Source organism: Panthera leo, chromosome C1, assembly GCF_018350215.1.
Source record: "Panthera leo isolate Ple1 chromosome C1, P.leo_Ple1_pat1.1, whole genome shotgun sequence".
NCBI classification, from domain to species: domain Eukaryota; kingdom Metazoa; phylum Chordata; class Mammalia; order Carnivora; family Felidae; genus Panthera; species Panthera leo.
In genome coordinates, this window is record NC_056686.1 from 80,902,026 (window position 1) to 80,924,903 (window position 22,878).

A 22,878-nucleotide genomic window follows, 5' to 3' on the forward strand; every position below is an offset into this window, starting at 1 on the left:
ATCCACTCCCACCACCCAGGTTTTGGGTATTCTGCCCCCAAACCTGACAAATTCGATGAATACTTACTTGACGGGTCACAGCCAACAACTCCGAGTTAATAGGGTACCACCAACCTGTGAGGAGGGGCTGGTCCTGTTCTGCAGTATCTGGGATACGAAGGGCCTTTGTTGAGCTTAAAAAAAAAAAAAAAGAATAGGTTTTCTTATCAGTTTCTAAAGGTTGCTTTGGCAAGCAACTAGGGAGTAGGCTTGTAATATTTCTTACATACTATGCTCGAAATCGCTAATGCAAAATCAATTATCCCACCATCATTTTAGACACTGTGTGAAAAGTACAAGAGTTATACTAATGATTCAGAGAATACAATTTGCCCCCATGGAGGTTGTGCTGCTTTATCACCAATAGTCCCCACCCTGTGCTTAACCTTGAACGATTTTCCTTTTCCAGCCAGTTGCCTGGTACCATGATGTCACCTACTACTGTTTAGTTTCCATCCACCAGGTCTACACTAGTGAATACTCCAGGACCAGTAAAGTCACTTGTTTGCCAGCAGCAGCAGTTATTTCTGCATTGACCAAGCTGGTACTTTGCTCATCATCAAACCCAGTCCAAGGTAAGCCTTAGAAAAGGTCCAGGTGTTGTCCATCAGTGCAAGACACAAAGACTATTTCCCAAGGCCAGGTGTTTTTCCAGAGCTAATCAGACTGCTGTTACGAAAAGTCCTAGGACAATGTCACAGTGAGGAAAATGTCCTCGATAAGCACTGAGAATTAAAACTTGGTTGCATTTTTTTTCCCCAAAAGGTAGTACAGCACAAAATGACTGGTAGCCTTCAGGGCTTTTGGTAATGTTATTTATTATGGTAGCTAACATATATTGAGGACTTTCTATGTGCCAGGCTCTGTGATATGGAATTTGTTGGGTCATGTTATTAAATCCTCATCACCTGATGAGGCATCAATATTTTCCCCATTATACGAATGTGACACAGAGTGCTTAAGAAGTTCGCCAGAGTCATAAAGTCAGTTCATTTTGGAAAGGGTGGAGGAAAGGTCAGAAAAGATTTGGTGGCTCTGGCTTCCAGCATCACTTAATTGCCTCCAGTTTTGGACCAAGTGCAAGACCACCTTACTTGAATCCTGGTTCCACAGCTCACTTAGACTGTCTCAACTCAGCTTCTTTGTTGACCAAATAAATCTAATGACAGTATCAACAGCAAAGGGTTGCAAAGATTAAAGGGGCAATAATAATATTAACTAACACTTATAGATGCTTATCATGTGCCAGGCACTGTTAATAAGTTCGTCGAACATGTCTGCTTATTTATTTCTGACCACAAATCTGTGAAGTTGATATAACACTATCTGCTTTCAGAGATGGGGACACTGACACACACAGAAGTTAAGTTACTTTCCCAAGGTTGTATAAAAAGTCAATGGTAGAGCTGGGATAGGAGCCCAGGCAGTCTGTGCTTGGAACCACCACACTCTGTTACCTTCCATAACGTAGCCAGAGCCCTTAGCACAGTGCCCATCCACCACATGGTAACTGATCAATAAACGTTCATCATTTAAGAACATAATTCTGTGCCAGATGCTAGGATAGCACTTTATATAAGTTATTTCAAATAATTCTCATGACCATCTAATAAGGTAGAAATGAACCCACTTTTGCATATTTGGACACTAAGTTGCAGATGAAGTACTTTGCCCAAGATTACATCTCTTTCTAACATCACATGCGGGTGACTCCAGTGGAAAAAGACCTTTTGTGTCTTGAATCACAAAATATATGGTTTTGACCAAAGCCAAGTAGCCAGACCATTGCTACTGGCTTTAGGAATAACAACCAGATAGTAACATATTTTTATGCAAGCCTTTTACTTACATTTTTTTTGTATCTCTCAAATGGCTCCCACATAAACTTTTTGACGCTTACTTAGGTTTGGCTTCTGGAGTCATGAAACTGATCATGGTTTACTACAGTGTGTTTTTTTTTCTTTCTCCCCTCTGCTCTGACATACAAAGTCTCCACATTTAGTGAAGCTTTGGCACTACACGATCCATTTCACATTCTAGGGCTCTGCTGCTCCTCACTTTGGGGTGATATATCAGACAATCAGTCACAGCAAGACGCTAAATGCCAGATGTTGCTTTGTCAGCTAGGATCATCCTTTGAACATCTGTCTCCAGTCCTGAGAGGGGAAATGCCCTAATGTGCCAAAAACATGGCTATTTATAAGGAAGAGTCTAGCTGCTAAGTAGGCATCAGGAGTGATCTGAAGAAGTAAAGTTACTGGAAAGGAAACTGGTCACATTCTGTAAACTCTGATATTCTCAGTGGGTGAGGATTGTAGGGATATTGGCATACTCTAGGGAAGAACTTATTCAGGACCCTTTTCTTGCCTTCTTTCAATCCCAGTGGCTATGTGGTCTTCCTAGGAACTTTGTGTGTGTGTGTGTTTAATTTTTTAAATTTCTACAAATTTTTAAACGTTCACTTATTTATTCTGAGAGAGAGAGAGAAAGAGAGAGAAAGTGGGGGAGGGGCAGAGAGAAAGGGAGAGAGAGAGAATCCCGTAGGCTCCACATAAACCCAATGTGGGGCTCGGTCCCATGAACTGTGAGATCACGACCTGAGTGGAAATCAAGACTGGGACACTTAACCCACTGAGCTACCCATGCACCCAGGACCTTCTTTGTTTTTGATTAATCAAGTAAAGGAACGTTTAGAGAAGACTTGTATTTAGGAAAGCCACTGTGCTATGTATTGGAGAAGCTGTTATTATAAGCTCTTTGCCCTTTCAGAATTACTGTTAAACACAATTTGGTCAGTGTGTCTTTGTAGAATTAAAACTATTTCGATTCACTTGTTTATCCATTCATTTAACAGTTTGGTTCTGAGTACCTAGTATATCTTTAAAATTAATTAGAACCATGACAATACTAAAATAAGTGTTTGGTTTTTAAACATTTTTTTAGCTTTGTCTTTAGTAAAACAAGTTTAGGGGTTAACCAGGAAAATTTTTATCTTGTATTAGTTTCCTACTGCTGCTATAACAAATTGCCATACACATAATGGCTTAAAACAGCAAGAATTTATAATCTTACTTTTCTGGAGGACAGTCCAAAATGATTTTCACCAAGGTGCTAGCCAGGCTATGAAATCTTTATAGACTCCTCCCCCAACCTTTTTATAAGTGTTTGTTTTTTTTTAAGTTTTTGTTTGTTTGTTTGAGAGAGAGAGTGCACGCATGAGCAGGAGAAGGGCAGAGGGACAGAAAGGATCTCAAGCAGGCTCCATGCTCAGCGTGGAGCCTAACACAGTGCTCGATCCCATGACTCTGGGATCATGACCTGAGCTGAAATCAAGAGTCAGACGTTCAACCAAATGAGCTACCCAGGTGCCCCCAAACCTTCATAGGCTCTAGATGGCAGTCTGTTTCTTTGTCTTTTTCAGCTTCGAGGGACCTGCTGCATCCCTTGGTTTATGGTCTTTTCCTCTATCTTTCAAGCTGGTACCATATCATCTTAAAATCTCTGACAAATCTCTTTTTGACTCTGGTCCTCTGCTTCCATTGTCATACATCTCCTTCCTTTTATGACTCAGATTCTCCTCTCATATCTCACATCTCAAAATATCCCCCTCATAAGGGCCCTTAGGACACTTGTAATGACATGGAGTTCACCCAGATAATCTAAGATAATCTTCCCACCTCAAGAATCTTAATCACATTTGCAAAGTAACTTTTACCATGTGTATTAGTTTCTTTAGGCTGCTCTAAAAAAGTACCACAAACTTGGTGGCTTAAAACAGCAGAAACTTATTGTTCTAGATGCTAGAAATTCCAAATCAAAGGGTCAACAAGGCCATGTTCCTCCTGAGACTCTCCATAGAAGTCGTCCTTGCCTCTTCCTAGCTCCTGGAGGTGGCTATAACTCTTGGCATTCCTTGGCTTGTGGCTATATCACTCCATTGTCTGCTATTCTGGTCACATGGTTCTCCCTTTGTTTGTCTTCTCATGGCATTTTCTTCTTCTTATGTAGACACTAGTCATATTAGATTAGGGCGCACTCTAATGACCTAATCTTAATTTGGTTACATCTGCAAGATCCTATTTCCAAATTCGGTCATGTTCATAGGCACAGGGGTGTTAGGACATCAACATGTCTTTTTTGGAGGATGCAATTTAACCCATAATACCATGTAAGATAATCATATGCCCTATATCCCTAGGTTACAGATAATAAAATTAAGAACCTCCGAGCATAAACGGCTTGCTTGGGTTCCCAGTGAGGGTCTGAGCTGAGTCTAAAATCCAGATCTGTGGACCTTCTGGACTATGCAACTTCTTCCTGGGTAGGTAAATGCTTACTCTAGTGTCACATTAGAGTCCTTGGAACAGAAATTGTGTTCAAATCATTGACAAGGACAAAGATTTAGAAGTTTTGATGGCTATTTTTAGGGAATGCAATGGTCTGGCTTTATGGCCTTGAGGAAATCACCTTTTAAATCTGACCTTAGTTACTTAAGCTTTGAAACCAGATTATCATACAAATTTAAAATAAAATTGACTGGTGACTAATTCAAGGATCCTAACGAACCCAATGAGCAGGGAGAGCCACAGAATGAAGGAGCAGTACTTTATGTTAAAAGCCTGCAGGCAGAGCATAGGCATGGGGATCGTGTGTGGGATCAAACACACGAGCAGGACAAAGTTATTGCCGGCTGGTCCCTGATCCCTTCCTCTGCATGTCAAAACACTTAGAAGCTACCTTCTTGCTTTCAATGATAGCGTTTAAAATCTAAAGCCCATATTCCTTCTTTAGCACCAATTATTAAAAAGAAAAAATAGAACATTTCAGCTATTTTAGCCCTTCCTGAATTTCCTCCACTTTTCATTTGTTCTTAAAACTCTCAAGACTCTAAGATGAAAATTTTTCCTTTAATTAATAAAGACGGTAGGAAATACTTCACACGCCCCATTGTCAAACCCATGGTTTAACTTGGAAAAATGAAAAAAAGTGAGAGTTGGAATCTCCCCAAACCCCAATTAGGTCAAGTGGAGCTACATTTTAGAGAAAGAATGAGGAAAGCCTCCCTCGCGGATCTGTATCTCTAAATAGGTTGGGGATTTGCCAACGCTCTGGGTTAATCATGATGAGAAGGGAAACGGCTGGCTTTGCTGTCACTTAATACACAGGGAGCAGGAAGAGTCTGGAAATGTGAACTTGATCTTTTCCTCTTGGTATGTCATGTATATGTGATATAAGGGGCACACTTTTACAGAGGAGCCCACGGTTTCTTTTGAAAATGTTCTCTGTGCAAAGTGGGAGATAATATCGGACGGATCCATGCACGGAGACCTTGATGAGCAGGTGCACTCCCACCCAGCCCTGCCCTCCCCACTCCACTTCCTGTGTGACTTGGGGAATCAGTTGGCCTCTCTTGCCATTAGATCCCATACCTATAAATAAAGGATCGGATAAATCTTAAAGGACTCTATAATTCTATATGACGTTCAAAGAATAATCTCTTCATTATTATCTCTTCATTATTACCAAGGACATGTGTGGAAAGTATCACCTCCTCACACAGTGGTTCACTGTAGATTTGCACGGCCTCATGGTCCATACTGAGAAATATATTGTATGAGAAATGATGCAGGAAGGAAGTCCAAATCCTTTGAATGGTATGGTAGGTGGACTCTCCCTTCTAAATGCCTCATGAAAATAGGGAGCTTATGATGAGCCTCCTTCAGAATTTCCCAAAGTGTTCTCCCTGCAAGATGAATTCCAGAGGACCTATCAGTTATGACGGTATTCTGCTGCAAAGAATAGAAAACCCTATCACCTTGCTACTCAACGTGTGATTCGCAGACAAGCCTCTGCATCACCTGGGAGGTGGGGAAGGTCCCCACACCACATCTACTGAATCAGAATTTGCACTGAAACAAATCCCCAGGTGATTTGCACACATATTAAAGCCTGAGAAGTACTTCCCTACACTGCCATAAACAGAAAGTGTTTATTTATTCGATGTGGTATGAAGTCCAGGAGTAGGCAGCTCTGGCTTAGAGCAGTATTTCAGTGATGCAGTCGAGGACCTAGGCTTTTGCCATCTTTGTGCTCCACCGTTCTCTAAAATGTAAGGCTTTGCCTTCATTCACTGGTCCTAGAAGCACATGGTGGCTGCTTCCGCTGCTAACTTCTGGCCAAGAGGAGAGGGGGAGGGCAAAGGCAGCCAGGAAAGAATAAAGGTGAGGCCTCCCCTGTTGATTTTGGAAGGGTGCCTGTCTCCAGTGGTTCCCCATCTTACCATAGCTGTGGAACACTGCCAAGGATAGGCACAAGGCAGGCTGAACTGTAAGTATTTAATGTTGCGGCCTCTGTGCTGCAGAAGGCACAGAAGTGGGCTCTGAGTTGCTCTTCGGTGGCCAATCCACCTCATTTACTAGATTTGTTAATATATGTTCATAGAGAAAAACATAACCCATTCAGTTTGGGAAATGAATCTAAATAGGTTTCTTTTATACGGGACTTCTTAAAGTTTTTCATATGCCAAAGTACATTTTTAATCTCCCCGAGGGGAATACAATATGTAGTGTCTTCCATTTATCTGATCACAGAACTTTTCCTAAGAATCGGTTTTCTGCCAAAAAAACACAAATGTCAAAAAAAAAAAAAAAAAAAAAAGGAAAGGTAGATTGATATCACGTGATTTTTTTAAAGGGCTCATCAAACTTTTCCGTAAAGGGCCAGATAGTAAATATTTTTGGCTCTGCAAGCCATATTTTCCCTGTCCAGCTACAGAACCTACCATTACAGCATAAAAGCCTTGGACAATACATAAATGGCTGTGGCCCTCTGTGGTCCAGATTTTGCCAATGGGCCATAATTTGTTGACCTCTGTTTTAGAGTTAACTACCACGAAAACAGGATTAAAAGCAATAGAGCCACAATAGCATCTACTAATACTGTAATGGTGCCCTAGATTCTACAAAATATTTTAATATAAATTTATATTTTTATATTTAATATAAATATATATGTATATATATAAATTTATATATATATAAATATAAATATGTTATATGTATGTATACACACACACATGCACACACAGACACACACAATCTCTTCTGATTGTAACAAACCTGTGAAAGAGATTATCACCATCGTGTGGTTTCCTGAAAAAAATTAGACGGTCAATTTCCCTAAAACATGGAAGCATTCACCAGGGCTCTTGATGTCGTATTTAGTTAATTGTATAACCCCTATAACGTTTTGAATTTATATATTTTTCCCTCAGTATGTTCAGGGAATTTCTTCAATCTAATCTTCATATTTTTTCTTTGAGGGAGGTTCAGAATCCATCCCTTTACTCACATGGGCCTTTGAAAGTATTACATGTGCTTCGGATTTACTATCGGGCTCTTAAATTTCCAGACCATAAATGCTTCCCCGACCTCCTGCTGCAACCATACTGGATGTTTAAAGGCAGTTCGGCTCCACTGTTATTATGTGCTACTATTATACTATGTATGTGGGTCTATGACAGTGGTGTCTCTGGTGTTTTAGTGCATTTGCTCATGTGAATGCCTATGTGTTTTCCCTTGAGAAACAATAAGCCACTTGAGGGCCAGGCCTGTGTGTGTTCGTTCTGTTTGCCCCTGTGCCCTCAGCGCTGAGCAGAGAACATGGTAAATGAATGTTGCCGAGTGAAGTGTTCCATGTTAACAGCAGGGGTAGGGTAGTGCGGGTGCAGCTGCTGGGCTGCCCCTGGGGTTTCAGAGCCAATGTCTTCTGCACTCACTGATGCTCTGTCTTCACCAGTGCAGTCAGCCATCCATTCTGACTCTGCTGGTATTTTCTGTCACGTTGCAGCAATGAGAACAGATCCCAAGGCGACCACAGCAATGTACCTGTGGATTGAGTTCAGGCCATTAAATTGCCATCATGCGACCTATCTAATGTCATTATGGTCCAGTTCCAGCAAAGCAGAGAAATAGAGGGGAAAAAAAATGACACAATTACCAATGGACGTGTTCTCAGACTTTTAAACGAGCCTAAAGGAAGAAGTGTCTGTAATAGATAGAATGGTACCTACCCACACCCACCCACACACGCGCACACACGCACACACACCCACACACAGCCACCCCTTTGGAGGGGAAGTCTGTAAACCATAGGAGGAAGAGAATTACTAAACTAAGGCTTTCGTTTGCTTGTGAGCCCAGTGCACTCCCTCTGGAAACCTCCACAGCCAAGTCTGTTTTCCAGGGGCTTATGGAGGAAATGCTGCAAGTTCAAACGGGGGAGTTTTGAAAAGCTGAGGCTCTTAAATCATGCTAGGTATTTACCTGGTGATATAGGTTGCCTTGCATTTTACTTTGAGGTTAAAAGGAGACCAAACAGCATTGCTGAACCATGAAATGGGTTCAATAGCGTATAATAGGGCCCTATGTAATTTTATATTGAACACCCTGCAGCTTGGATTTGCTAACTACAGAGTGACTCTTAGAGATGCTGTTATGGTAGTTTGGGTTTGGAATTTGTCCCCTGAAAAAGTGCATTAGGGACTTTCAGGTAGTTTCTTGCTTTAGCAGGTTTCCCAAGTAACATCTTGCACAGTGCATTGTGAGGCTCTCCTGTCTCTGTGTTCATGCGCTTTCTTTCCTTTGTTTTGCTGTTGTTGTATTTGGCTCATTTCTTAGGGAAAGTGTTGTGCAAAATGTCCGCTTCTCTTGGCTTCTTCCACTTTTCCTATCAGTCTCTCTCTTGTCACCTGGTCTTGCAAACAGGCCTGGGAACTTTGGGCGTCCTTGTGCTTTAATATCATTTTAAAAAATGCTTCCCACCTCCTCTCTAATTAACTGTAATCAGGAAGGCTAGTTGGTGGACACATGGTGTCGTAGCTCTGTGAAATGCTGCCTGATGGCTATAAACACGGCCATATGTTCTCGGTGAAAGATGGCTGTAATCACCAGCAACAGGGACAGCCGATGGAAGACGAAGGCTCAGCTCTTCACTTCCTCCTGCTTTATTCTCAAAACCTGCGAGGCACTTTGCAGATCAGCTTAATATTTTCTCTTAGCCATCACTGCCTCTGCTAAATTTCCTTTGTATTTCAGCTTCAGTTCTTTCCTACATATACTGGAGCTTGAAATTGCAGTTATCAAAGGAATATGTTTAGCACCTTCCGGTTTAACATCACAACACTTTAATTAGGATGGCCTCTCTTTAAATCCTGCACTACACACATTACACAGGTTTCTAAAACTAAGTGGTTATCAAGAAAGAGGATAAAACCATCAAAATTTTCACAGTGAATGAACAAGAATTTCTCAGCAAAGTTCAATAGATTTGCCCTGAACTGGTGCAGCTTATAAAACCCTTGAGCCTAATTGCTTTCCTGCATTTTGGCAAGAAAAATAGCTGACTTGCAATGGAGTAGAAAGAGAGGTTTGGAAGAAAGTGTCTTTTAAGAAAAGCTTCCAATGAAAATTTCAATCAATATTTTTAATCCCAGAAGACTAGATAAAATATGATATTATGTTGCTTGCACTAAGAGATTGTGGATAGGGTTGTTCTTCAGTGTCGGAAGGAGAGCGGTTTCAGGAGCAAAGCCGCCCAGTATCCCTTCACTCTGCAATGTGGACAGTGAGCTACACACTGGCATTTCAGCAATGCCTTGTGTCTCAGGTCTAAGACAGTGGCCCTTGGATGCCACGTCCTCATTGAACCCGGGTGGACTCCTGGTTTCGTGGCTGGCTGCGAGGCACAAATGTCTGGCTCTCCCGTGGAAGCAAGGGAGAGGAGCCGTGTATGAGACACATAATGTACTCACGTCTCTCCACTTAGCATCGTTTGGCTGCATATTAAAGTAACCAGACAAAATTGAGTGCAGAATAGACACATTGATTGCTTTTAAGCCTTCACTTTCCCATTTAGAAATGTTTTAGATTACTAAATTTGATAATCAAGTTTTTTACCTTTAAGATTTCATATATATGTGTAGATATAGAGATAGAGATATATCTCGAAAGTTTATTTTATTGCCTCTCGAATGCTTTTAGGGCTTTGTGAAAACAGGGCTCTCACCCCTTACCCTTTTTTGCTTTTTTTCCTTTTACCTTGTATGTACTGCACAGGCTATTAAACTGTGTGCAGGTGATTGATCTCTTTAATAAAAGCAAGTTCTTTAGTAAGCAAAGAGTGATAAAGATAAACAAATGTACTGGTTTGTCCAGTGCTTTGGAGATTATGGTAACACGAGGGCATCAAGAAAGCCTATTAACAGATAAGTTAGATGAAACACATCAATTCTGATCTCAGTAAGTCAGGAAACCATTCCCTTTAAGTTAATTTTACCCATGTTTTCTCTTCATTTGTAATACTTTGTTGGTTTTAACAGGAAATATTTAATAGTGTGAAGTGCAGTCCGTAGATAAACGATGTTGGCAATTTCTCCACCCAACTGCTTGTCAGGCCCTTTAGCAAGGTACACAACGCCCTGCAGTTTATCATCTCGCTTTCTAGATTGTTTTGGAAGATCATTGTGAGGGCTGAGACTCCCCAGAGGACTGTGCTCTAATCCTGTCATATTTTTTAAAATGCTGGAAGGTATAAGGTTACATGGTAAGTTGGTTTTACGTAGGCATTTCTTCAGCCCGTCGCCATGGCACATTCTTTCCATGGTAACCACTGTTTCCATGGCACGTACTGTGAGCTCCTCCCGAGGAGCTGAGGGGTTTATGAAGATGCCCAGCCACCCACAAGTGCGCACACACACTTGCCTTCTTTCTCTCCTATCGGCACAGATTCAGCCCACCATTTATGTGAATTTAGGCACCTTTTCTAGCGAATTCGTGAAATGGAGCAAGGCTAATTTTAAAATAAAACCTGCTTTTCTCTCTAACATGTGAGGAGACGAATAACTGACGTGGCCTTTTCAAATGATGTGAAGATATAACAAAAGACTCGCGTTGTCCCCAATGATATGGAGTAACGGGATACAATCTTGGGAGGCAAAATTTGACAGAAAAGACAGTCATCCCTGGACCAGATTTTCTAAATTTATCTCCATTTTTTAGACCCTGAGCTAAGTCTATACCCAGCATCGTGTTAGACGCTGTAGAGGATAAGAGAAATTTATGTCCACGGGGACCTTGCATTTTCTGCAGGCTTGGGGGAATGAGATTTAGACACATGTAATAATTAGAAAACAATATAGCACTGTAAATAACAACAATACATTTTTCACGTAGGATAACTTCAACATTTTTAGGTTTGGGGACAAACAACATGGCTGTTATTTATTTATTTATTTTTAAATTCCCATCGCTTTTATTCTTAGGACTGGGGTAACCAAAACATTTTAGGAAAATACACTGGCTTACGTGGATATAATGGTAAATGACTTTTTTGAGGTGCTGATTAGTTTTCAAGGATACATAACAGTTCTGTTCTCTTGTCACTGACTTCATAATTGGCATCTTATCCTGTCTCAGTATAGGTGGCTGCTTCTGGAATTAACTTCCAAATGCTGGATGGAAGTCAGGTGTGTTTTCATCGGGTCTGTGCAAATCCAGGTAAGCTGAATTCTCATCCTATTGACTATTCTTATATTATCCTTTTGTTTTGAAAAGCAGAACATAGCTTTGGGGTTAAACAATTGCATTTGAATTCTGGATCTTTTGCTTAATTACTCGTGGCCTTGGCCACATTAACTGACCTCTCTGAACCAGGACAGCAAGATGTTACTGATACAAGGGTGGGTATATATGTTCCTCTTAAGGCAAGTGTGAGGATTAAATGAGATATTGGTATGTTCAATAAATGAAAGCTCATGTGTTCACACTGTTCAACGAATATGCATTAATGTTCCACTGTGTTGCAGGCATTGAGTTGATGTTGTGGATATAACAGGATTGATTTCTGGCCTTTGGGGAGCCAGCACACAGACAATGAAGCAGGAAAACATGATGACCTATGATCCACCAGAATGGAAGCTCCATGAATGCAGGGTGGTGCTTTTTTCTGCTTTTGCTCACTACTGTATCACAAGCCCTTAGGGCATTGCCTGCAAGCAGTAGGTACTCAACAAGTATTTGTTGAAAGGTTAAATATGATAAGAGAAAAGTAGAAAGGTGACCAAACGTGGGATAGAAAGGAATGTTAACCAGAGGAAGTGACCTATAACAACCCCTTAAAGCATAAGTGAGTTAGCCTGGAAAAGTAGGGAGATCATGATTTTTTGCTTTTCACTTGCTTTTTATTTGGGGTCTGTACTGCTTCCTATGATGTCTCCATAGCTAAATTCTTTTATTTTTATTTATGTTTCTGACAAACTGACATGCAGTAAGTATGGATCTTTATTTAGCATTTGCAATGTCCAAAGTGGAATTCTTAACCGAAGCTACTACTAGCTTCTGACTATTTAGGTCTCCTGAGATTGCTGAGGCCAGGTCCTGCATGCTTAATTGAATACGTCACTTATGTATGCATTCACGTATTCATTCATTATACACATGTTTGTTCAGCACCCACCATATGCAAGATAGTAGCTATGTACTAAGGTGCCAGCAGAGACTGATCAGCAAGCATTGGATCAAGGAATTGACAGTTCCCCAGATTTGAGAGTTTATGGGGGAAATTGATGATAGAAGAATAAGGTTTCGAACAGCCGTGGTCTGTGTCCAGTCCATTAGCAAGCGATTTTGGCATAAGCAGCATAGACATTAGCAGGTCATGCAACTAGATCTTTCCCTTCTGTAGTTGAATCAAATTATCTCTTAGGGCGCCTGGTTGGCTCAGTTGGTTGAGTGTCTGACTTCGGCTCAGGTCATGATCTGAGCACCCTGGGTTCAGAGTCCCGTGTCGGGCTCTGTGCTGACAGCTGAGAGCCTGGAGCCTGCTTCGGATTCTGTGTCTCCCTCTCTCTCTGCCCCTCCCCCGCTCATGCTCTGTCTCTCTCTCTCCAAAATAGACATTAAAAATTTTTTTTTAATTATCTCTCTATAAATTTTTTTAATGTTTATTTATTTTTGAGAGAGACACAGAATGTGAGTGGGGGAAGGGGAGAGAGAGAGAGAGAGAGAGAGAGAGAGAGAGAGAGATAGACAGAATCTACAGCAAGCTCCAGGCTCTGAGCTGTCAGCACAGAGCCTGACGCGGGGCTCGAACCCACGATCCCATGACCTGAGCCTGAGCCGAGGTCTGATGCTTAACTGGCTGAGACACCCAGGTGCCCCCCGCCCCCCAAAAAGAATTATCTCTTAAAGTGAGCCTTACCTGAGTATGGTGCTTGGAAAGTGTTCTTGGTAAAGAAAAGTCTAGGTAGTCATACCCAATTCATTACTTTTTTCAAGGAACATTTATTTATTTCCCAAGTGTGTCTAACACTTTCCATAAAGAGTTTTCTTTTTTCTCGGCAAGAAAAATAAGATAACTGTGTGAAGCAACTAAGGAACAACTGAAGCCTAGAGGCCCCTTGGAGATTCAGAATACAATAGAAATTGTGAATTGAGGTGAGTCTAAGATAATGTTATAAAAGTGCTGTTTCTCTAATTGTACCTCAAAGCAGCAGCAGCAGCAGCAGCAGCAGCAGCAACAATGAAGGATGTGGGTGGGTAGAGAGGAAGGGGAAAGGTGTGATACAGAACCTACAAAGGATGAAGGCAGGAATGAGCCTGGTATACTATGTTAAGTGAAAGAAGCCAAACACAAAATTCCAAGTAGTTTATAACTTCACTTATATCAAATGTCTGGAGAAGGCAAATCTATAGAGACAGAAGATGGGGCTGCAGATGAGAATGGGATTAACTATAAATGAGCACAATGTATCTTCTTGGGGTGACAGAAGTAGCCTAATACTAGGTTATGGTGATGGCTGTATGACTTGGTAAACTTACTAGAAATCAGTGAATCACAAACCTAAAGTAGGTGAATTTTATATTATGTAAATTAGGCCTTAAAAATGCTTTTTAAAAAATATAGCAGGAAGGGGCACCTGGGTGGCTCAGTCAGTTAAGTATCTGACTTTGGCTCAGGTCATGATTTCATGGGCCGGGAGTTTGAGCCCTATATCGGCTTCTGTGCTGACAGCTCAGAGCCTGGAGTCTGCCTGGATTCTGTGTCTCGCTCTCTCTGTCCCTCCCCCAGCTTGTGCTCAGTGTCTCTTTTTCAAAAAAAATAAAAAAAAATTTAAAAAATAAATAAATAAATAACTGAAATAAAAAATATAGCAGGAGGAAATGAGTGTAGGACGAGTAAGGGATGGTAAAGAAATTGACATGGTTGCAGTAGGGGCATCAGAGTCTCAGAGCAGGGACATAAGTTGACCAAAGTCACATAGTTGATAAGAGATAGATCTTGGTAAGTGGTAGAACCATCTGGTTCTATGATAAGTTTGGATAAGTGAAGTGGTGCCAATTGAGGTACAATATTGGATTAATTGGGAAAAAAGATGGGTTTTTTTTTAAAAAGCTATCTGGGATATTTTTGACTCTTCACTAGAAAAGAGGCATGCCAAGAGTGGCATTTTAGGAAGCTTAATTTAGTGACAGGATTCATAGATGGAATATATTTTAATAAGTGCAATTATCCAGGTGAGATGAACCTAGGTAAGAGCTATAGGAAAGAAGAGGGGGAGGGATATTTGAAAAAAGAAGAGTCTAGTTATGGTGACTGATCCCATAGGATTAATTGCATATGAAAGGGCTTTGTAAACCAACAAGTGTTTAAAAATGTAAATAATGAATCTTTGCTATCGGGCACACTGAAAGCAGTAACAAAATATGTAGAGAAACTCAAGATGTTGGAGAGGAAAGTGATAAGTGTGGGAATAATATCCTTGAGGGCATTATGGGTAAAGAGGGAGATGTTCTTCAAAGAAAGCAGCAGAGGAATTAAAGCAGCATATCATGCACATATAATACTGTGTGTGTAAAGCACCGTGCTGGATACTGCAGATGTTTCTTAATCAGAGGTTTTGGTTGCATTTGACAGAAACCCAATTCAAACTAACAGAAGAAAAGCAGACCATGTATTCTCATAATACTAGGAAGTCCAGGAATTGGATGCTTAAGCAGTGCAAGAATTCTCCCTATTTAAATCTCAGCTCTGCTTTCCTCTGTTTTAAATCCATTCTTAGGCTGGCTCTCCTTTTTTTTTTTTTTTTTTTTTTTGCAAAAATAGCCACTAACAGCTCTAGATTTGCATGTTCCTTGTAGTTAGCAATCCCAGAAATTATAAGAAGTTTCTGTCGCAGTCATCATCAGATGAGTCACTAGGTAGACTCTGATTGCCCCACTTGGGTTATGTCCATGAGCCAACTCCTGTGCTTAAAGGTGTTGCTTCTCTAATTGGCCAGGACAGGGCCTTTTATCGCATCCCATGGAGACAATCAGCTTCATTCAAGCCAAAAGGAGAGTGTGGTTTTATTACTGAAGATGGAAAAAGGACCAGGCAAAACTCCCAAAATGTGCCCACCTTGTGTTGGAATCTCGTAAACTCTCCACAATAGGCTTTGTTCTTTCCATTTTAAAGTTGTGGAGACCAGACCTGGGAAAATCTAAGAGATTTGCCTGAGGGTGTATAGTTACAAATAAAATTGTAAAGCTGAGATCTGAACTCAGTTCCATTTGTTCCAAAGCCCAGCCCTTTTGAAGAGAATAGTTGATGTAGAACAGGTATATGTGGAGATGAAAAGGGGCGGGGAGGAGTCTCTCCTTTGAGGTATTAAACACAAGTACAAATCAACTTGAATCAGTAGGCAATGTTGAGGAAGGGAGAAGTGGGAAAATCCGGGGGCTGGGAAGAGAGAGTTGTTAGTTTAGCTGTTCGTTGTTAGAGAAGAAGGTTCGGAATACCCGCTTCAGAATACGAACCAGAATTTCAGTGACAGGTGGTAGTAGACTTGCCAAGTGGTGGAAAAGCCAAATTGTAGTTGGAGCTGGTTATTTAAGTTATGGGGTTATTTCAGGAAGCACCCTCTCGCCTAGAGACAACACAAAAGTAGAAACAGTGGACATTTTAAATGCCCAAGTCATGGTACTTTTTCACAGGGAAAGTGCCATGGGCTTGGCTCTGTGTTTGACTCTAATCCTGGCCGATGAAATGGCAGGTCAACACTGTGGGAGGCAGCAGTGAGTGTTTTGATGCCAGGCCTAATGCAGGCTGGCTGTAGATACATGCTGGAGGGGGTGGAACTGAAGAGGCTGAGCAGAAGGTGGCTGCTAATAGCAAGAAAGTTTGAATATTTAAGAGAGGTATAAATACTTTGAGTAAGTGACTGGAGTTCAAAGAGCTGCTGAGGAAGGAGAGAGGAAGGAAATGGAAGCAAAGTGAAAGACAACTCATACCCATCTGAGTGAGTTAGGGTAAAACACAGTGAGAGATGTCAGAAAATCTAACACAAGCCAGGTTTTTTTCCAGGTAAGGATATAGAAAAGCTTCTGATGGATCGAGGTGTGTTTTGACCTGCTGATCATGTGGGCAACTACAGAGAACATGGACTTTGGAGTCAGCTAGACCTTGGACTGAACTCTGCTCTGTTACTTGCTACTTGTGTAACCATTGGCAAGGTATTGATCTGTGAGTTTCCTCATCTACACAATGGAGATAAATATGTAAGTATGTATATGAGAGAGAGAGCCTAACATTCACAGATAGGAAATAAATGGCAGCTTGTCATAATAATAGCACATTTTAGGATGCTTTGCTCTTAAAAACTTTGTTTTGCTCTGAGGTAAGTAAAGAATAAATGCTGAGTTTTGGTTTGGCTTGAGAAGTCAAAAGCGGACCGATCTCAGGGCACCTGTGTGATTCAGTCCGTTGAGCGGCCAACTCTTGATTTCGGCTCAGGTCATGGGCTGACAGCATGGAGCCTGCTCGGGCTTCTCTCTCTCTCTCCCTCTCTCCCTCTCTGTGCCCCTCCCCTGCTCACATCCTCAAACAATGTTAACTAGCCGAAGTTATTTTATCCCTTCTTCAAATAACCTAAGTTTTATGTCACATATTTTTAACATAAAAATCATCCACGTTCCCTTTAAATTGTGGAACGCAGTATTAGATGTGCTGGTGGATCTGCTGGATAGTTTATCTTGGGTCGTCTTGAATTGCCTGGGTCTCCATCTTTCGGTCTACCTTGGCTTTGCTTGTGGGAATGGCTACTGTTGCATATGCAGTTGACTGATTGTGTTCCATGGGTATCCAACCTTTATTTTTTTCCTCCTTGACCTTATGCATATCTGATTCCTATGCTTAAGAAGCATGAGCCATATCTTCTTGCTCCAAATCTCCTGGTAGGCTACATCCAGTCTGTGTTTTCACAGGGGGACTGATGTAGATACAAAGAGAAAAACAAGTATTGAGATTCATTTATTAATTGTTCATTCACTCACTCAACAAAACTTTATTTGAAACTTTCTAAATGCAAAGCATGACGAGGTGCTATAAGAAATATACATGACAAGAATACATGTTCCAAGGCCTCAAGGACCCCACAGTCTAGCATACTGCCTGTGAGATATTAGGCCTTATATAGCAATGGGAGGAATATTTCTCCCTTCAACTGGATCCTGCAGAGTATGTGGAACAATCTAAATAGTTCTTTTCTTAATCAGCTTGAGAGGAGAAAAGTCAACTGGGCCTTTCCCTTCTTTGATATTTGAGATATTCTTGGAATGGTATTTCATTGCCCTTTGGTAGAATAGCTCACAAAAGCCAAATAATACTTTGTGTAAACTATAGACTTCCCTGAAAGAGTGTGTTGGAAATTTTTGACTCAGCTAACTTTCTGTCAAGTTAAACACCCAACATCAAGAAGAAATTTGAGCATTTGTACAAAAGTCTAACAAATTCTTACAAATTAGGATAGAATTAAAGAAAATTCATTATGGTCAACAAGCTTGTGGAGGCTTTATTTTATTCAGTGTATCGCCCAAAACTGATTTTTTTTCTGGTTTTATTGAGATATAATTGACAAGCAACACTGTATAAGTTTAAGGTGTGCAGCATAATGAAAAAAGACATCTATATTATGCAATAATGGCCACAGTAAGTTTAGTTAACATCCATCACCTCATACAGTTGTGAATTTTTTCCCCTTGTGATCAGAACATTTGCATTTTACTTTCTTGGCCACTTTCAAATATACCATACAACATTGTTAACTATAGTCATCATGTTGTATATCACATCCCCAATCCTTACTTATCTTATAACTAGAAGTTTGTACTTTTTAACCACCTTCAGTCAATTCCCCCACCTCTCACCTCCTGCTTCTTGAAATCACAAATCTGATCTTTTTTTTTTCTATGAGTTTGTTTGTTTGTTTTTGATTCCACATATAAGTGAGATCATACAGTATTTGTCTTTTTCCGTCTGACTTATTTTACTTAGCATAATGCCCTCAAGATACATCCATGTTGTTGCAAATGTCAGGATATCCTTTTTTTCATGGCTAAACAGTATTCCATGTAAATGGGATTATTGAACACTTAGGTTGTTTCTATGTCTTGGCTATTGTAAATAGTGCTTCAGTGAACATGAGGGTACAGATATCTCTTTGACAGAGTAACTTTGTTTCTTTCAAATATATACTCAGCAATGGAATTGTTGGATCATACAATAGTTCTATTTTTATTTTTTGAGGAACTTCCATACTGTTTTCTAGGATGGTTGTACCAATTTATACTTCTACCAACAGTGTACAAGGGTTCCATTTTCCACACATTTTTACCAGTATTTATCTCTTGTCATTTTTTAAATGTTTATTTTTGAAAGAGAGAGAGAGAGAGAGAGAGAACAAGTTGGGGAGGGGCAGAGAGAGAGGGAGACAGAGGGTCCGAAACAGGCTCTGCGCTGACAGCAGAGAGCCTGACATGGGCTCGAATCCACAAACTGTGAGAGCATGACCTGAGCTGAAGTGGGCTCATGGTGAGAGCATGACCTGAGCTCAACTGACTGGGTCACCCAGGGACCCTTATCTCTTGTCTTTTTGATGCTAGAGATTCTAACAGCCCTGAGGTGATAATCTCATTGTAGTTTTGATTTGCATTTTTCTATTGATTAGTGATGTGCAGCTTTTCATATACCTGTTGGCCATTTGAATATCTTCTTTGGAAAAATGTCTATTCAGGCCCTTTTCTAATTTTTAAATTGGATTAATTTTTTTGGTTTTGTTTTTCATGTTTTGGTTTTTTGCTATTGAGTTGTATGAAATCTTTATATGTATCATGGGTATCCAAACTGAGTTTTAAATTATTATTGATTTGGATTACATCATGCTCACCCCAATTTCGCATTTCTGGCTACCTACATACTATGGAGCCAGATTGGGAGTAGGCCTCTTTCATAAGTTTTTCTCAAATCAGCTTGAAGGGTTTATTTTAAGCATAATGTTCAAATGCACTAAGTACTGTCCCTCATTATTCAGTGGAGGAAGTTGAGGCTTGGAATAGTCCAGAAACCAGACTGCAACAGATTAAATGGTAGTGATATCAAGATTTGAAACTTGCTCTAGACTCATTTTTATTGGACATTTTTGATCATTTGTCTTTAATTTCCTAGCAATTTATAGTTTCTTTGGCAAACCATTCCGTCCCCAGTACTAAGACTAGAATTCTATTCTTCCCATTCTCCTATTTGCCCACCAGTCACTCTTCAAATACACATGAATTTTGAAAATATATTTCTAAAAGGTTAGCGTTTCAGTTTCACCAAATTTCCACTAACTCCCTTTGGTTCTTCCTGAAGAGTCAGAATATTGTAAAGATTCAGAGCAGGAGTCAAAAAAACACTGGGTTTTGGTTCTAGTTCTACAATTTATTAGTGACCAGAGCAAGCTATTTGGTAATGTGGTAGACTGCATTGATGCTCTGTAGGACTTCACTTTCTTCCACTTCTTCTATGGGGTCTATGTTTTTCCACACAAATGATGACAGTTTTGGCTGTATCATTTACTTTGTTCAGCTATGTTATCAAGAAGAAGCTTTGATCAAACGTTACCGATATAGAGTATCATAAACGTACTTGCTGATTTGGTTTGGTCTCTTGTTCTCCTGCCATCAGACACGGGAAGAGCATGCTCTGAGTAGCTGTTGGTCCCAGAAGAGAGAAGTCTCGAGCAGATTTAAAACCAAACTGCAGCTTGTAGTCTGGGGCCTCTCCCGCTATTCTCAGTTTAGGCCACAAAGCCATCCTCGCTAACCCATAAACTTATTAGTAAGAAAACTAAATATTTGTTTTTGCAAGTCAGTGACATTCTTGGGTTGTCATGCAGCATTATCATAGTAATAGCTGACTAATACAATTTCTCTGTGTCTCAAATTTCTGATCTATAATGTGGGGTAATATTTATACCATACTTAATTCTTTCATGTTTGAAGATTCATTGAGATGATACATACATTATGTTTAGAACATTGTCACACTGTATAAATACCATCCATTATTATACATTATTTATGTATGTATGTATTTATGTATGAACTATGCTCTCCCCCAAGTAATTACATCAACAAATATATGTTAGTATCCTTATATCACCTTGATATAACTGAGTAATACCTTCCAATAGAGGAAGAGTACAAGGAAACACTATGAGAGACCTGAACTCATCAGCATTAGTTATACCTCTCTCCCAACTGCCTAAGTCCTTGCTTGGATAAGGGGCAACAGGAGCCCATTGATGGGTAGTAGGGCTCTTCTTTCTACAGAATACCTTAGTACTTCTGCCTGTGTCTGCTACCTCCAGAGCATATTAAGAACGTAACGGTGGCTGAAGCAGGTACTCTTGACGCCCAGCTGACATTCCTAAGGCCCATGTCTGAGTTGCATACACACTGAAAGCTTTTCTATCTCAGACACTTGTATATCTTTACTTCTCAGCCTAAGAGCTTTCTCTAGTGCCATGGAAGCTTGTTTAGCAGGGTAGCCAAGAAGTGCCTATGGGGCAGTCTTTAAGCCATGAAAAATGGTTGATTGGTTCTCTAGTTTTCCTGTCCCTCTATAAGACATTTTGAGTAATATTTTATTAGATTCCAGCAGAATTGAGCCCCAGTTTCCACAAATGGTAACCCTGGCATACCATTTACTGGGTTTTCTCCCTTTTCTGTCTCACTGCCCTCCTCCCTCACTTGTACTTTCCTGGATCACATCCCCCCAGAACTGCCTGAACTCAAGTCTCTTCTCAGAACATGCTTTTATGGGTAACATATTCATATAGTGAATTAACCCATCTTTCCTCTTTTTGTTTATCCTGTTTGTGAGCCAGAAGGACCATGGCAGACATCCACACTTATGTTGATACATTAGTAATCAATCTTAAATATGTTTTCTGTAACTCAGTAGCTAATGGAAACCAGTGCTTTTATTTGAATAGGCTTGTTACCTCAGTGGAAGGAGGATGCTTTACTCAAGGTTATGTGCCCTTCCTAGGGGCAGTCCATATCAAATAACTGCTGATATAGGGGTTCAAAGCTTAGCCCTCCCTTGTCTCAATTTGATACACTTCTGAAGGGGATTCTTTTCTTCCTAGCCAACTGTAGAGCTGAGGTGGTTAGGACCTGTAACAATTGTATTTCTTCCTCTTTTTTAAAAAATGTTTATTTTTGAGAGAGAGAGAGAGAGAGTGGGGGAGGGAAAGAGAGAGAGAGGGACAGAGGATTGGAAGTGGGTTCTGGGCTGACAGCAGACAGCCTGTTGCGGGGCTCCAACTCATGAACACTGAGATCATGACCTGAGCCAAAGTCAGATGCTTAACTGACTGAGCTACCCAGGCACCCCATGGTAGCAGTTCTTTTTTTTTTTTTTTCCTTTTTATTATTAAACTTTATTTTTTAGAACAGTTTTAGATTCACAGCAAAACTGAATGGCAAGTACAAAGAGTTCCCTTATAAACCCTGACCTAACATATGCACAACCTTCCCCGCTATCAACAACCTGCACTAGAGTGGTACATTTGTTGAACCTACACTAACACATCCTTGTTGCCCGAAGTCCACAGTTTACATTAGGGATCATGCTTGGTGTTATATATTCTATGGGTTTAGACAAATGTATAATGACATGCATCTACCATTGCAGTATCATACAAAGTAGTTTAGAATATCCTCTGTGTTCTGCCTATTTATCCTCCCTCGCCTCAAGCCCTGGCAGCCACTGATCTTTTTACTGTTTCCATAGTTTTGTCTTTCCATGAATACCATATAGCTGGAACAATATAATATGTAGCCTTTTTCAGATTGGCTTCTTTCACTTAGTAATATGCATTTAAGTTTCCTTCATGTCTTTCCATGGCTCCATAGCTCATTTCTTTTTAATGCTGAACAGTATTCCATTGTTTGGATGCCCCACAGTTGGTTTATCCGTTCACCTACTGAGGACTATCGTGGTTGCTTCCAATTTGGAACTATTATGAATAAAGCTGCTATAAACATCTGCATGCAAATTTTTGTGTGGACGTAAGTTTTTAATTAATTTGGGTAAATACCAAAGGGTGTAATTGCTGGATTGTATGCAGGATAGTTTCAGAAGAAGCTGTCAATCTGTCTTCCAAAGTGGCTGCACCATTTTTCACTCCCACCAGCAACGAATTAGAGTTCCCGTTGCCCCACACTGTTGCCAGCATTTGGTGGTGTCAGTGTTTTGGATTTTGGCCATTCCAATAGGTGTGTTGTGGTATCTTGCTTTAATTTGCATTTATGTGATGACTGTGCAGGATGGTTTCATAAGCCTTTTTTTTTTTTTTTTTTTTGGCCATCTACATATCTTCTTTGGGAAGGTCTGTTAAGATCTTTTGCCAGTTTTTTAAAAAACCAAGTAGTTTGTTTTCTTACTGTTGAGTGTTAGAGTTCTTTGAGTAGTAGT

At 40.3% G+C, this 22,878-nt stretch overlaps 2 long non-coding RNA genes across 9 annotated transcripts in view; one reads left to right on the top strand and one right to left on the bottom strand.

The window, feature by feature from the left end:
• Positions 1 to 22,878, top strand: part of LOC122228093 — a 105,153-nt gene that overhangs the window by 79,447 nt on the left and 2,828 nt on the right. For 3 of the 7 annotated variants that reach the window (XR_006206407.1, XR_006206408.1, XR_006206405.1), the window contains 5 exons: positions 449 to 614; positions 11,514 to 11,594; positions 11,903 to 12,029; positions 13,441 to 13,532; positions 16,441 to 16,884. This is a non-coding gene — a long non-coding RNA (uncharacterized LOC122228093). Of the gene's footprint in view, positions 1 to 448; positions 615 to 11,513; positions 11,595 to 11,902; positions 12,030 to 13,440; positions 13,533 to 16,440; positions 16,885 to 22,878 lie in introns of those variants that run through there. The other 4 variants (XR_006206406.1, XR_006206410.1, XR_006206409.1 and 1 more) reach the window with 4 other exon arrangements.
• LOC122228095 overlaps positions 2 to 22,878 on the bottom strand; it is a 532,855-nt gene continuing 509,978 nt past the window's right edge. For both annotated transcript variants that reach the window (XR_006206417.1, XR_006206415.1), the window contains one exon: positions 2 to 173. This is a non-coding gene — a long non-coding RNA (uncharacterized LOC122228095). The remainder of the gene's footprint in view (positions 174 to 22,878) is intronic.